The sequence below is a fragment of the Crinia signifera genome, chromosome 2 (assembly GCF_055691185.1).
Source record: "Crinia signifera chromosome 2, ASM5569118v1, whole genome shotgun sequence".
NCBI lineage: Eukaryota > Metazoa > Chordata > Amphibia > Anura > Myobatrachidae > Crinia > Crinia signifera.
The window spans coordinates 102,908,177-102,920,211 of NC_139218.1; the positions used below are offsets into that span (position 1 = coordinate 102,908,177).

At 43.1% G+C, this 12,035-nt stretch overlaps 6 non-coding genes across 6 annotated transcripts; all 6 read left to right on the plus strand.

The window, feature by feature from the left end:
• The first annotated feature begins 8 nt into the window (after positions 1–8).
• Positions 9–224, plus strand: LOC146061345 (small nucleolar RNA U3). The gene has a single exon (XR_014470862.1). It is a non-coding gene; the product is annotated as a small nucleolar RNA U3 (small nucleolar RNA).
• Positions 225–846: 622 nt separating this feature from the next.
• LOC146061249 (small nucleolar RNA U3) lies at positions 847–1,062 on the plus strand. The gene has a single exon (XR_014470777.1). It is a non-coding gene; the product is annotated as a small nucleolar RNA U3 (small nucleolar RNA).
• A 628-nt stretch (positions 1,063–1,690) lies between these two features.
• On the plus strand, positions 1,691–1,906 carry LOC146061055 (small nucleolar RNA U3). The gene has a single exon (XR_014470610.1). It is a non-coding gene; the product is annotated as a small nucleolar RNA U3 (small nucleolar RNA).
• A 630-nt stretch (positions 1,907–2,536) lies between these two features.
• Positions 2,537–2,752, plus strand: LOC146060957 (small nucleolar RNA U3). The gene has a single exon (XR_014470524.1). It is a non-coding gene; the product is annotated as a small nucleolar RNA U3 (small nucleolar RNA).
• Positions 2,753–3,388: 636 nt separating this feature from the next.
• Positions 3,389–3,604, plus strand: LOC146061282 (small nucleolar RNA U3). The gene has a single exon (XR_014470807.1). It is a non-coding gene; the product is annotated as a small nucleolar RNA U3 (small nucleolar RNA).
• Positions 3,605–11,311: 7,707 nt separating this feature from the next.
• Positions 11,312–11,520, plus strand: LOC146061424 (small nucleolar RNA U3). Its single transcript, XR_014470929.1, has one exon. It is a non-coding gene; the product is annotated as a small nucleolar RNA U3 (small nucleolar RNA).
• Positions 11,521–12,035: the final 515 nt, after the last annotated feature.

The window sequence follows — 12,035 nt, forward strand, 5'->3', positions numbered from 1 at the left end:
TGGGAATTAAGACTATACTTTCAGGGATCATTTATATAGGCAATGATGGGAGAAATGTGCTTGAAAGTGTCCAAACTCACCAACCACAATGATGAGTTAAAGGGCTCTCTTCTCAGCATGAAGGCAGTTGGCAACTCTGTTTCTTATGGATGTTGTATGCTTTTGATGACTGTGCCACTTTTTGAAATAGAAAAAGTGGTAGGAGAGAGCTCATCCAGAGTGGTTGTTTCCAGTTTTCACTATACGTTATGGCAATTTTGTGCTGTAGTTGTGTGTGTTTGAGTAAATATATCTTTACGTTTCTGAATTTGAATGTTGATTAGTAGAGAAAAATGTTTTTGAATGAGTATTTGCGTTTGACTTTTAATCTTGTACAAGTAAATTAAATTTTTGTGAGGACTGATGCATTTAAAACAATTTTGTTTGCAGCGTATTTGTTTTAAAATGGGTATTAGCAAAATAGTAACAGCTGAATTGCTTACAGTTGCAAGCCACTGATTTATTTTTTAATGCAATTTGGGAAATGATAAAATTACCAATCGTTTTTCGATAGTAATATTAGTGCATTATTTTAATTGCTAAGTATTCTGTTTGATATTTAAGACCAACATCTTAGTGTATGCCAATATTATAATCTGCTAAATAATTCTATTTTAAAATGTCTCTAGACTTACAACAAACCATTTATAGTTTGTATACTTTAATCATTCAATTTGTGGAGCAGGTTATGTTTGTGAAAATTGGGTAACAATACGATTACCCACTTTCAAAAATGGTACAAAAATGTCTCCATTACTTTAAATACTGATTCTTATGGTCTAGCTAAACCATCAACAAATGGGAATTAAGACTATACTTTCAGGGATCATTTCTATAGGCAATGATGGGAGAAATGTGCTTGAAAGTGTCCAAACTCACCAACCACAATGATGAGTTAAAGGGCTCTCTTCTCAGCATGAAGGCTGTTGGCAACTCTGTTTCTTATGGATGTTGCTTGCTTTTGATGACTGTGCCACTTTTTGAAATAGAAAAAGTGGTAGGAGAGAGCTCATCCAGAGTGGTTGTTTCCAGTTTTCACTATACGTTATGGCAATATTGTGCTGTAGTTGTGTGTTTAAGTAAATATGGGTCTACATATCTTTACGTTTCTGAATTTGAACGTTGATTAGTAGAGAAAAATGTTTTTGAATGAGTATTTGCGTTTGACTTTTAATATTGTACAAGTGATTTATTTTTATGAGGACTGATGCATTTAAAACAATTTTGTTTGCAGCATATTTGTTTTAAAATGGGTATTAGCAAAATAGTAACAGCTGAATTGCTTACAGTTGCAAGCCACTGATTTATTTTTGAATGCAATGTGGGAAATGATGAAATTACCAATAGATTTTCGATAGTAATATTAGTGCATTATTTTAATTGCTAAGTATTCTGTTTGATATTTAAGACTAACATCTTTATGTATGCCAATATTATAATCTGCTAAATAATTCTATTTTAAAATGTCTCTAGACTTACAATAAACCATTTATAGTTTGTATACTTTAATCATTCAATTTGTGGAGCAGGTTATGATTGTGAAAATTGGGTAACAATACGATTACCCACTTTCAAAAATGGTACAAAAATGTCTCCATTACTTCAAATACTGATTCTTATGGTCTAGCTAAACCATCAACAAATGGGAATTAAGACTATACTTTCAGGGATCATTTCTATAGGCAATGATGGGAGAAATGTGCTAGAAAGTGTCCAAACTCACCAACCACAATGATGAGTTAAAGGGCTCTCTTCTCAGCATGAAGGCAGTTGGCAACTCTGTTTCTTATGGATGTTGCTTGCTTTTGATGACTGTGCCACTTTTTGAAATAGAAAAAGTGGTAGGAGAGAGCTCATTCAGAGTGGTTGTTTCCAGTTTTCACTATACGTTATGGCAATTTTGTGCTGTAGTTGTGTGTGTTTGAGTAAATATGGGTCTACATATCTTGACGTTTCTGAATTTGAATGTTGATTAGTAGAGAAAAATGTTTTTGAATGAGTATTTGCGTTTGACTTTTAATCTTGTACAAGTGATTTATTTTTATGAGGACTGATGCATTTAAAACAATTTTGTTTGCAGCGTATTTGTTTTAAAATGGGTATTCGCAAAATAGTAACAGCTGAATTGCATACAGTTGCAAGCCACTGATTTCTTTTTGAATGCAATTTGGGAAATAATAAAATTACCAATAGATTTTCGATAGTAATATTAGTGCATTATTTTAATTGCTAAGTATTCTGTTTGATATTTAAGACCAACATCTTAGTGTATGCCAATATTATAATCTGCTAAATAATTCTATTTTAAAATGTCTCTAGACTTACAACAAACCATTTATAGTTTGCATACTTTAATCATTCAATTTGTGGAGCAGGTTATGATTGTGAAAATTGGGTAACAATACGATTACCCACTTTCAAAAATGGTACAAAAATGTCTCCATTACTTTAAATACTGATTCTTATGGTCTAGCTAAACCATCAACAAATGGGAATTAAGACTATACTTTCAGGGATCATTTCTATAGGCAATGATGGGAGAAATGTGCTTGAAAGTGTCCAAACTCACCAACCACAATGATGAGTTAAAGGGCTCTCTTCTCAGCATGAAGGTAGTTGGCAACTCTGTTTCTTATGGATGTTGCTTGCTTTTGATGACTGTGCCACTTTTTGAAATAGAAAAAGTGGTAGGAGAGAGCTCATTCAGAGTGGTTGTTTCCAGTTTTCATTATACGTTATGGCAATTTTGTGCTGTAGTTGTGTGTGTTTGAGTAAATATGGGTCTACATATCTTTACGTTTCTGAATTTGAACGTTGATTAGTAGAGAAAAATGTTTTTGAATGAGTATTTGAATTTGAATTTGACTTTTAATCTTGTACAAGTGATTTATTTTTATGAGGACTGATGCATTTAAAACAATTTTTTTTGTAGCATATTTGTTTTAAAATGGGTATTAGCAAAATAGTAACAGCTGAATTGCTTACAGTTGCAAGCCACTGATTTATTTTTGAATGCAATGTGGGAAATTATGAAATTACCAATAGATTTTCGATAGTAATATTAGTGCATTATATTAATTGCTAAGTATTCTGTTTGATATTTAAGACCAACATCTTTATGTATGCCAATATTATAATCTGCTAAATAATTCTATTTTAAAATGTCTCCAGACTTACAACAAACCATTTATAGTTTGTATACTTTAATCATTCAATTTGTGGAGCAGGTTATGTTTGTGAAAATTGGGTAACAATACGATTACCCACTTTCAAAAATGGTACAAAAATGTCTCCATTACTTTAAATACTGATTCTTATGGTCTAGCTAAACCATCAACAAATGGGAATTAAGACTATACTTTCAGGGATCATTTCTATAGGCAATGATGGGAGAAATGTGCTTGAAAGTGTCCAAACTCACCAACCACAATGATGAGTTAAAAGGTTCTCTTCTCAGCATGAAGGCAGTTGGCAACTCTGTTTCTTATGGATGTTGCTTGCTTTTGATGACTGTGCCACTTTTTGAAATAGAAAAAGTGGTAGGAGAGAGCTCATTCAGAGTGGTTGTTCCCAGTTTTCACTATACGTTATGGCAATTTTGTGCTGTAGTTGTGTGTGTTTGAGTAAATATGGGTCTACATATCTTTACGTTTCTGAATTTGAACGTTGATTAGTGGAGAAAATTGTTTTTGAATGAGTATTTGCGTTTGACTTTTAATCTTGTACAAGTGATTTATTTTTATGAGGACTGATGCATTTAAAACAATTTTGTTTGCAGCGTATTTGTTTTAAAATGGGTATTAGCAAAATAGTAACAGCTGAATTGCTTACAGTTGCAAGCCACTGATTTTTTTTTTTTTTCCATCAATAAATTTTTATTGGTACAGAAAGGTTATATGGGGTACAAAAGGAAAGAGGGGACAATCAAAAAGGGGAGGGGAGGGGGGTAAGGATGGCAAACATCAGAGGGGTACAAGTTGGAAAAAAAATAAAATAAATAAATCCCATAACATGTCGCTACGCAGAGCGACCAGTAGAAGCAGCATCGTTGTGAGCAATACAAAACAAAACAGACTAAGTACACCAATTTCCTGGGGCCCTGCACTAGTGACATTCAGCAGTCACCCGAGGTGGAGGGAGCAGAGCCAAGGCATTGATCTTGGGGTGGGGAGGCATCGGGGGGTTCATTTAGGCTGAATAGTGGTGAACGCGGAGGAGTTTCAGGGGGAAAGAACTTGGCACCGTCTCCCTGCGTGGTGTATATGTACCAAGGTAACCAACGGGGGTGTGGGGGAGGGGGACTAGATGCGAGAGGTAAGGTATTGGTTTCCATGAGGTAGTGGTGGTTAGTCTTAAGGATGACCTTATGGAGTGATGGGGGGAAGGCTTGTTTCCATTGCTGAGCCACATTTGCTCGTGCAGCAATGAGAATATGCCCAAGAACATAGGTTTGTTGTGTTGGGACACTTTGGGGGTAGATATGGAACAGAGCGATAGTAGGTGAGGGAGTGATAGTGGTCTGGAGGACAGTAGAGATCAGGTTAAAGACCCCCTCCCAGTACTCCCGGAGTTTGGGGCAGGACCAAAAAATGTGGTATATGTTACCCACACAGCCACACCGCCTCCAGCACTGGTTCGAGCATGACGGCCAGAAGGTGTGGAGGCGGTCAGGGGTTAAATAGAGCCGGTTAATGAGCTTGATGTGCATTTCAGTGTGGTTTAGGCAGCGGGACATTGTGTAGGAAGATAAAAATATCTGTCACCACTGGGCAGGTGACAGTGGTCCGCCAAGGTCCGACTCCCATTTCCTATGAGCTGAGGTCCTGGAGAACCCAGGAGGGGTCACCAAGGCCTTGTACCAAAACGATATGTCCCCTCTAGAGTGCACCATGGTGTGTCTGGAGAGAGCTACCTGTGAGAGAGAATCTGGGGGGGAGTAGCTATGGAAATGGGCTTTCCACCAATGAGCGAGTTGCAGATAACGGTAGTGTTCTGAGTTGGGGAGGGAGAATTGGTGTTGGAGGGAGGTAAAGGGGATCATAGAGTGGGCGTTCAGGACATCACCTAGAGAGATAATCCCGCATTCTTTTCAGGCCGTTAGCCGGAGGTTGGGTATCAACTTCGCCACTGTAGTGATAGGCAGGGTAGTAATGAGAGAGTGAGAGGAAGGGAGCGTAGCAGTCAGTTGGTCCCACGCGTGGAGGGACGCTTTGGTGGATGGGAGTAGGTTTGGGAGGCTAGGTCTAACATGTCTCGGGATCTTGAGGAGGTCGGATATTGGGATATGGGGAGAGCGGGTTTGTTCGATGGTCACCCATGCCCTAGGGGAGGTAAGATCAGAGTAGTGTTTTATTGGGGCTAATAGGCATGCTGATTGGTAGTGGAATAGGTCAGGAAGGTCGAGTCCCCCGAAGGCTCTGGGAATTGACATCTTTGAACGAGCCATTGCTGGAGGTTTTTCCGCCCAGACATATTTCGTTAGGATGGAGGTGGCAAGTTGTAGGGACTTCTTAGGGAAGACATAGGGGATGGTGCGGAACAGGTACATTAATTTAGGGAGCAGCAACATCTTAAAAGCTGCCATACGTCCCATCCAGGAGACTTCAAATGACATCCAGGACTTGGATAGGGCAGCAAGGGAAGTGAGGAGGGGGGCCAGATTGGCATCAAAGACATTAGCCATAAGGGGTGTGATCTGGATGCCAAGGTATTTTATCGAATCAGTTTGCCAATTATATTTATATGTAGATTTTAATTGGGGTAATGAGTTGGTAAGATTTATCGGGAGGGCGTCAGTTTTAGTAGTGTTGAGCTTATAATAGGAGGCCGCACTATAGGATGTAAGTGTTGAGTGTTGAAATGGAAGGGAGGTAATAGGATTGGTCACAAAGAGGAGTACGTCATCCGCGAATAGACTGAGTTTGTGGTTGATAGGGCCTGTGTGAAGACCTGGGAGGTTGGGGTCATTGCGGATGGAGATGGCCAGAGGTTCTATGGAAAGAACAAAGATTAATGGGGATAAGGGGCAGCCCTGTCTGGTGCCGTTAGAAATCTTGAATGGGTCCGATACAAAACCGTTGGTGAACACCCGGGCCGACGGGGAGCTGTATAGTGACAGGATCGACGTGAGAATCCGATCCCTAAAGCCAAAGCGTGACAACACCTCCTGCATATATTTCCAATTTAATCTATCAAACGCTTTTTCCGCGTCTAAGGATAAAAGGAGGAGGTCTTGCTCAGCAGAAAGAGAGTCGACCAGGTCAAACACTCTTCTGGTGTTGTCAGAGGCCTGCCGTCCTGGGACGAACCCCGTCTGGTCCAGGTGTACCAGCAAGGGTAGAAATTGGTTGATACGGAGCGCCATAAGTTTGGCAAATAGCTTAATGTCCGTGTTTAATAATGCAATAGGGCGATAATTCTGGCAAAAGGCCGGGTTTTTGCCTGGTTTTGGGATAGTTACTATGCGAGCTTCCAGTAGCTCTGGGGTAGCATAGCCTGTAGAGGATAGTTCATTAAAAAGGTTCGTTAAATATGGGGACAGAAGGTCGCTAAAAGTGATGTAGAAGTCTGTGATAAACCCATCGGGTCCAGGAGCTTTATTGCGGGGGAGGGATTTAATGGCTGATTGGACCTCTGGCTGAGTCCATGGGGCGTTCAGAGAGTCTAATTGTTCTGTTGTAAGGGAGGGAAACTGCAGGCCATCTAAGAAAGCAGAAATGGTGTCGCTAGTGGGTTGTGGCGTGGAGGGGTCTGAGGACAGGTTGTATAGTTTGGAGTAGTAGTCAGCAAATTGGTTGGCTATGTCTTTGGGGTTTCTAAATGTCTCTTTATTAGGGGAAATTATGCATTTAATTCTGTTCCTAGCCTGTTGGGCACGTAGCTTACGAGCGAGCATCCTGCCCGACCTATTACTAGATAGATAGAATTTGTGCCTTAATCTATTCAGGGCAGCCTGTGTACGTGCTAGGAGGAGTTTTTGAAGTTGGCCACGTATATCAGCTAGCTCTTTCTTTAGAAGGCTTGACGGGGCAATCTTATTTTGGGATTCCAGGGCAAGCAACCTGGCCTCCAAGGTCCTCTGAGTCATAATGGCTCTCCTTTTTAGGTTAGCTCCCGCCTGAATGGCTGCTCCTCTAGTGACCGCTTTAAAGGCGCACCAGTGGGTGGATATGGAGGTGTCCTTCGGCTCGTTGTTGGACATGTAGGAGTTGATTGACGTTAGGATGGTGGTTTTAGCGGTAGGGTCTGTCAGCAAATGTGGGAATAAGCGCCACGGTCTGGGGGGAATTTTGGATGGGTGGAAGTTGTATTGCCACACGACGGGGGCATGGTCAGACCATGTAATAGGAAGAATGTCGACACTTGTGGTATGCTGCAGGGCCCATTTATCACATAGAATGAAATCAATCCTGGAATATGTATTGTGTACAGGGGAGTAGAACGTGTATTCCCGTCCGGTAGGGTAAGTAGTCCTCCAAGTGTCATATAGATCAAATTCTAGCAGGAGGTTGCGGAATGCTAAGGACGTGTTGGCGGAGGAGGATTGACGGCTAGGGGGGTGACGGGATTTGTCCAGCGAGGGGTCTAGGGTCAGGTTAAAATCGCCTAACAATACTAAGGAGCCCTTGGCGGAGTTCCTAACAAGGGAGAGTAGTTTCCGCAGGAAGGGAACTTGGTTAGAATTGGGAGCGTAGACGTATACAATAGTAGTCAGCCTATCCTCGAGGAGGCCTGTTAGCAATAAGTATCTGCCATTCTTGTCTGTTATCTGAGAATGGTGGACAAAGGAGATGTGTTTGCTAAACAGGACCGCCACACCATTCCGTTTAGCTGGGCCGTTAGCATAGTAGGCTACAGGATAGTTCGAGTCCCTAAAGGCAGGGGGATTGGATGAGGCAAATTGCGTCTCCTGGAGCGCAACAACATCTGCTCTTTGTTTGCGGAAATATGACAGGGCTAACCTTCGCTTGTTGGGGGAGTTCAGCCCCTTAACATTCAGTGAGAGAAATTTAGGCATTTTAAAGATTTAAGGGGTTGAGATAGGGGGTCAGTCAGTGCCGACATGTGGGATATTTGCTCTCGTAGATATGGGAACCGCAGCTTTTGCCGTCCTATACCGGGGGGGTGGGGGGGAGAGGAGAGGGGGATATTGGGGACAGAGAGGGAAGCGGGGAATAAGATAAAGGGAAAGGTAAAACAAAAGGGTCCAATTAATTGGGCCCGCATGACTACTGCAGGGGAAGAGAAAAGGGGGGATCTCATGCAGTAGTATGTGGAGGTTAGGGGGTGGCCTGGTACCTGAAATGGGAGGGAAAACAAGGCCGCCACTCAAAAATTCACAAATAAGAGAAAACGTATAATAGGAGAGTCTAGCATACTGTGGGGTAGTTAACCGAGAGAAACATTATTAGCATACCATATAACATATCTAGATAAACAAAACAGTATTAGACTATATGGAATTAAACTGTCTAACTTGTTAGCAAGTACCATTCTAAATAACTAATGGTAGAAGGTGTTACAACTAATGGACTAAGCGTCCAAGGTCCTGCTTCGCTAAATAAGGAGAGAGAATATACTCATCACTTAGTCCTCATCCCAGAAGAGAGGGAAGCAGGGGGACGACTGTGAAGTCCACGGAACTGCAAGAATAATCAGGCTTGAAAAGCAACAGTCTGTCAGGTGTCGGTCCATTCCTGGCGCAGGGACTGCGGGCGTCTTGGTTCTTGGGGTCTAGTGACCGAGATGTCCCACTCTAGTAAAAGCTTGATTCCTGCATCCAGGGAGGATATGGTGTAGGTGGTGTCTTCATGGTATATTATCAGCTTGACCGGGAACCCCCAGCGGTACCGGATTTCGTGGGAACGTAGTGCCGAAGTGATGGGTGCAAACGCTCTCCTGTTGGCCATGGTTGCAGGAGAGAAGTCCTGGAACAGCTGGAGGCCGCCCAGAACATCGGTGTTCTTTTGCTCACGGGCCGCTCTCAGCAATTGCTCTTTTATCGTGAAGAAGTGGACTCGGAGGAGGGTATCTCTGGGTAGGTCGGCTGAGACGGTCTTCGGTCTAGGAAGGCGATGGATGCGGTCGATCAGCAGCTCTTTGGAGTCAGTGGTAGGTAGGAGTTTGCGAAACAGGTTGATGGCATAGCCTTCAAGCTCGGAGTTAGCCACGGAGTCGGGTATGCCTCTAATTTTAACGTTGTTACGTCTGGACCTGTCTTCCAAGTCTGCAAGTTTGGATTTAAACTGGGTAATCTCCTGTTGCTGTTGGTTATAGGAGGATATCAGGTCATTGTGGGACGCAACCAGCTCCTCCATTTTCCGTTCTAGGTGGTCTGTTCTGTCTCCTATCGCCACTAGTTCCGTCTTGACCTCCCGTATGGCAAGTTTGAAATCTTTGGCTATCTCTGCCTGGAACGCAGAGAAAACCTGGCATAGGGACTTTACTGTCACGGGTTCGTCTGAGTCAGCATCTATCCCTGCCACTCCAGATGGAGGGGTCAGCTCACCAATCACCCCCAAGGGGGATGGCATCTGCTTGGCGGGGCTGGTGTTGGGTACTGGAATTTGGGAAGATCTCCTGGAGGACATGGATATTCTAGCCGGCACAGTGTCTTTGGCTTTCTTGGAGGGCATATTGAAATTTCAGGCACAATAGAACGAGAGAAAAGACGATGTGGCACCGTGGGGGTAATGGTAACAAGTTACAATGGCATGATTGACGCTAGAGGCCGGGTGTTAAGGAGTGGCAGCCATGAGGGCAGGGTGCTCACATTTGAGCTAGTGGAGGGGAGTCTTCTATGGTGATTATGGTAGGGCGCGTTTTTATAGCCGCTGGGCCCGTAACAGAGCAGTTAGGGGTCGGATGGCCCAATCAGCGCGGATCCACCTATGTGTTGCCCAATATTGTGGGAAAAGGGGAGCAACTTGTCCTCACACACCCAGGTCTGTTGGGAGGGGTGTAGGAGTATCTAATAGGAGCACAAGGGCTCAGGTGTAGGTGTGGGAGCACTTTAGGGGCTTCAGAAGTGAGGTTTGTGCAGCCGCAGGGCCCATATCAGGGCAGTTAGGAGTCAGGTAGCGCAGTCAGAACGGATCCACCTCTGTGTTGCCCAATAATATGGGGAGAGGGGGGTAATTTGTCCCCACGCTCTCAGATCTGTCGGGTGGGGTGGAGGAGAATCCAATAGGAGGTCAGGGGCTCAGGTGTGGGAGCTCTTTAGGGGCTTCAGCGGTGGGGTCTGGTAAGAGGAGATGTTTTCCAGCGGTATAGCTGTGGGGGAGATTATGGGGAGCTCAGCAGCTGTGGCCTCAACCAAAATGGCGGAAGCGGGGAGTGGGGCCGACTGTGCTCTCTAGAGGCAGCTGTAGCCTCCCGCAGGACTCACACTGGAGAACTGCGCCGGGTGAGCTTAGACGCTGGCTCTCCTCTGTGTGGGTGGGCTTCCTGTCAGTGTCACCGTCTATCGCCCGGCAGGAGCTGGCAGGTCTCTCTTGTCTCTCCCCAATCGCAGGCCGTCTACGAGGTCACGGCGCGATGCGGGAGCACGGACGTGCCGGGGGTAGCTGCGCGGGCAACCAGGAGTCCGAGGCTACCGGGCTCTTACCTCCTCCGCCCGCTGCTGCCGGTGTGTCCCGCTCCGTGTTCCGTCGGCGGCCTGGTGCGCCGCGTCTGCCCAGAAAATTAGGTCCCGGCTTCGGCCACGGACTAGGCCGCAACCTGCAGGAGCACTGAAAAGTGCTCCCCGGCTCAGCGGCGGGCGTCCACAGCGGTCCGGGGTCAGGTAGGAAGGGATGGCTTCGGGGTAACAGGTAGGGACAGGGGTACTTGGGGTAGAAAAGGGTATAAAGGTGTTAGAAGGAGCAGGAGCTATCTAAAAACGCGTCCTCTCGGTCAGCTCGCCAGGCCACGCCCCCGCCACTGATTTATTTTTGAATGCATTTTGGGAAATGATAAAATTACCAATAGATTTTCGATAGTAATATTAGTGCATTATTTTAATTGCTAAGTATTCTGTTTGATATTTAAGACCAACATCTTAGTGTATGCCAATATTATAATCTGCTAAATAATTCTATTTTAAAATGTCTCTAGACTTACAATAAACCATTTATAGTTTGTATACTTTAATCATTCAATTTGTGGAGCAGGTTATGTTTGTGAAAATTGGGTAACAATACGATTACCCACTTTCAAAAATGGTACAAAAATGTCTCCATTACTTTAAATACTGATTCTTATGGTCTAGCTAAACCATCAACAAATGGGAATTAAGACTATACTTTCATTTCTATAGGCAATGATGGGAGAAATGTGCTTGAAAGTGTCCAAACTCACCAACCACAATAATGAGTTAAAGGGCTCTCTTCTCAGCATGAAGGCAGTTGGCAACTCTGTTTCTTATGGATGTTGCTTGCTTTTGATGACTGTGCCACTTTTTGAAATAGAAAAAGTGGTAGGAGAGAGCTCATTCAGAGTGGTTGTTTCCAGTTTTCACTATACGTTATGGCAATTTTGTGCTGTAGTTGTGTGTGTTTGAGTAAATATGGGTCTACATATCTTTACGTTTCTGAATTTGAACGTTGATTAGTAGAGAAAAATGTTTTTGAATGAGTATTTGCGTTTGACTTTTAATCTTGTACAAGTGATTTATTTTTATGAGGACTGATGCATTTAAAACAATTTTGTTTGCAGCGTATTTGTTTTAAAATGGTTATTAGCAAAATAGTAACAGCTGAATTGCTTACAGTTGCAAGCCACTGATTTATTTTTGAATGCAATTTGGGAAATGATAAAATTACCAATAGATTTTCGATAGTAATATTAGTGCATTATTTTAATTGCTAAGTATTCTGTTTGATATTTAAGACCAACATCTTAGTGTATGCCAATATTATAATCTGCTAAATAATTCTATTTTAAAATGTCTCTAGACTTACAACAAACCATTTATAGTTTGTATACTTTAATCATTCAATTTGTGGAGCAGGTTATGT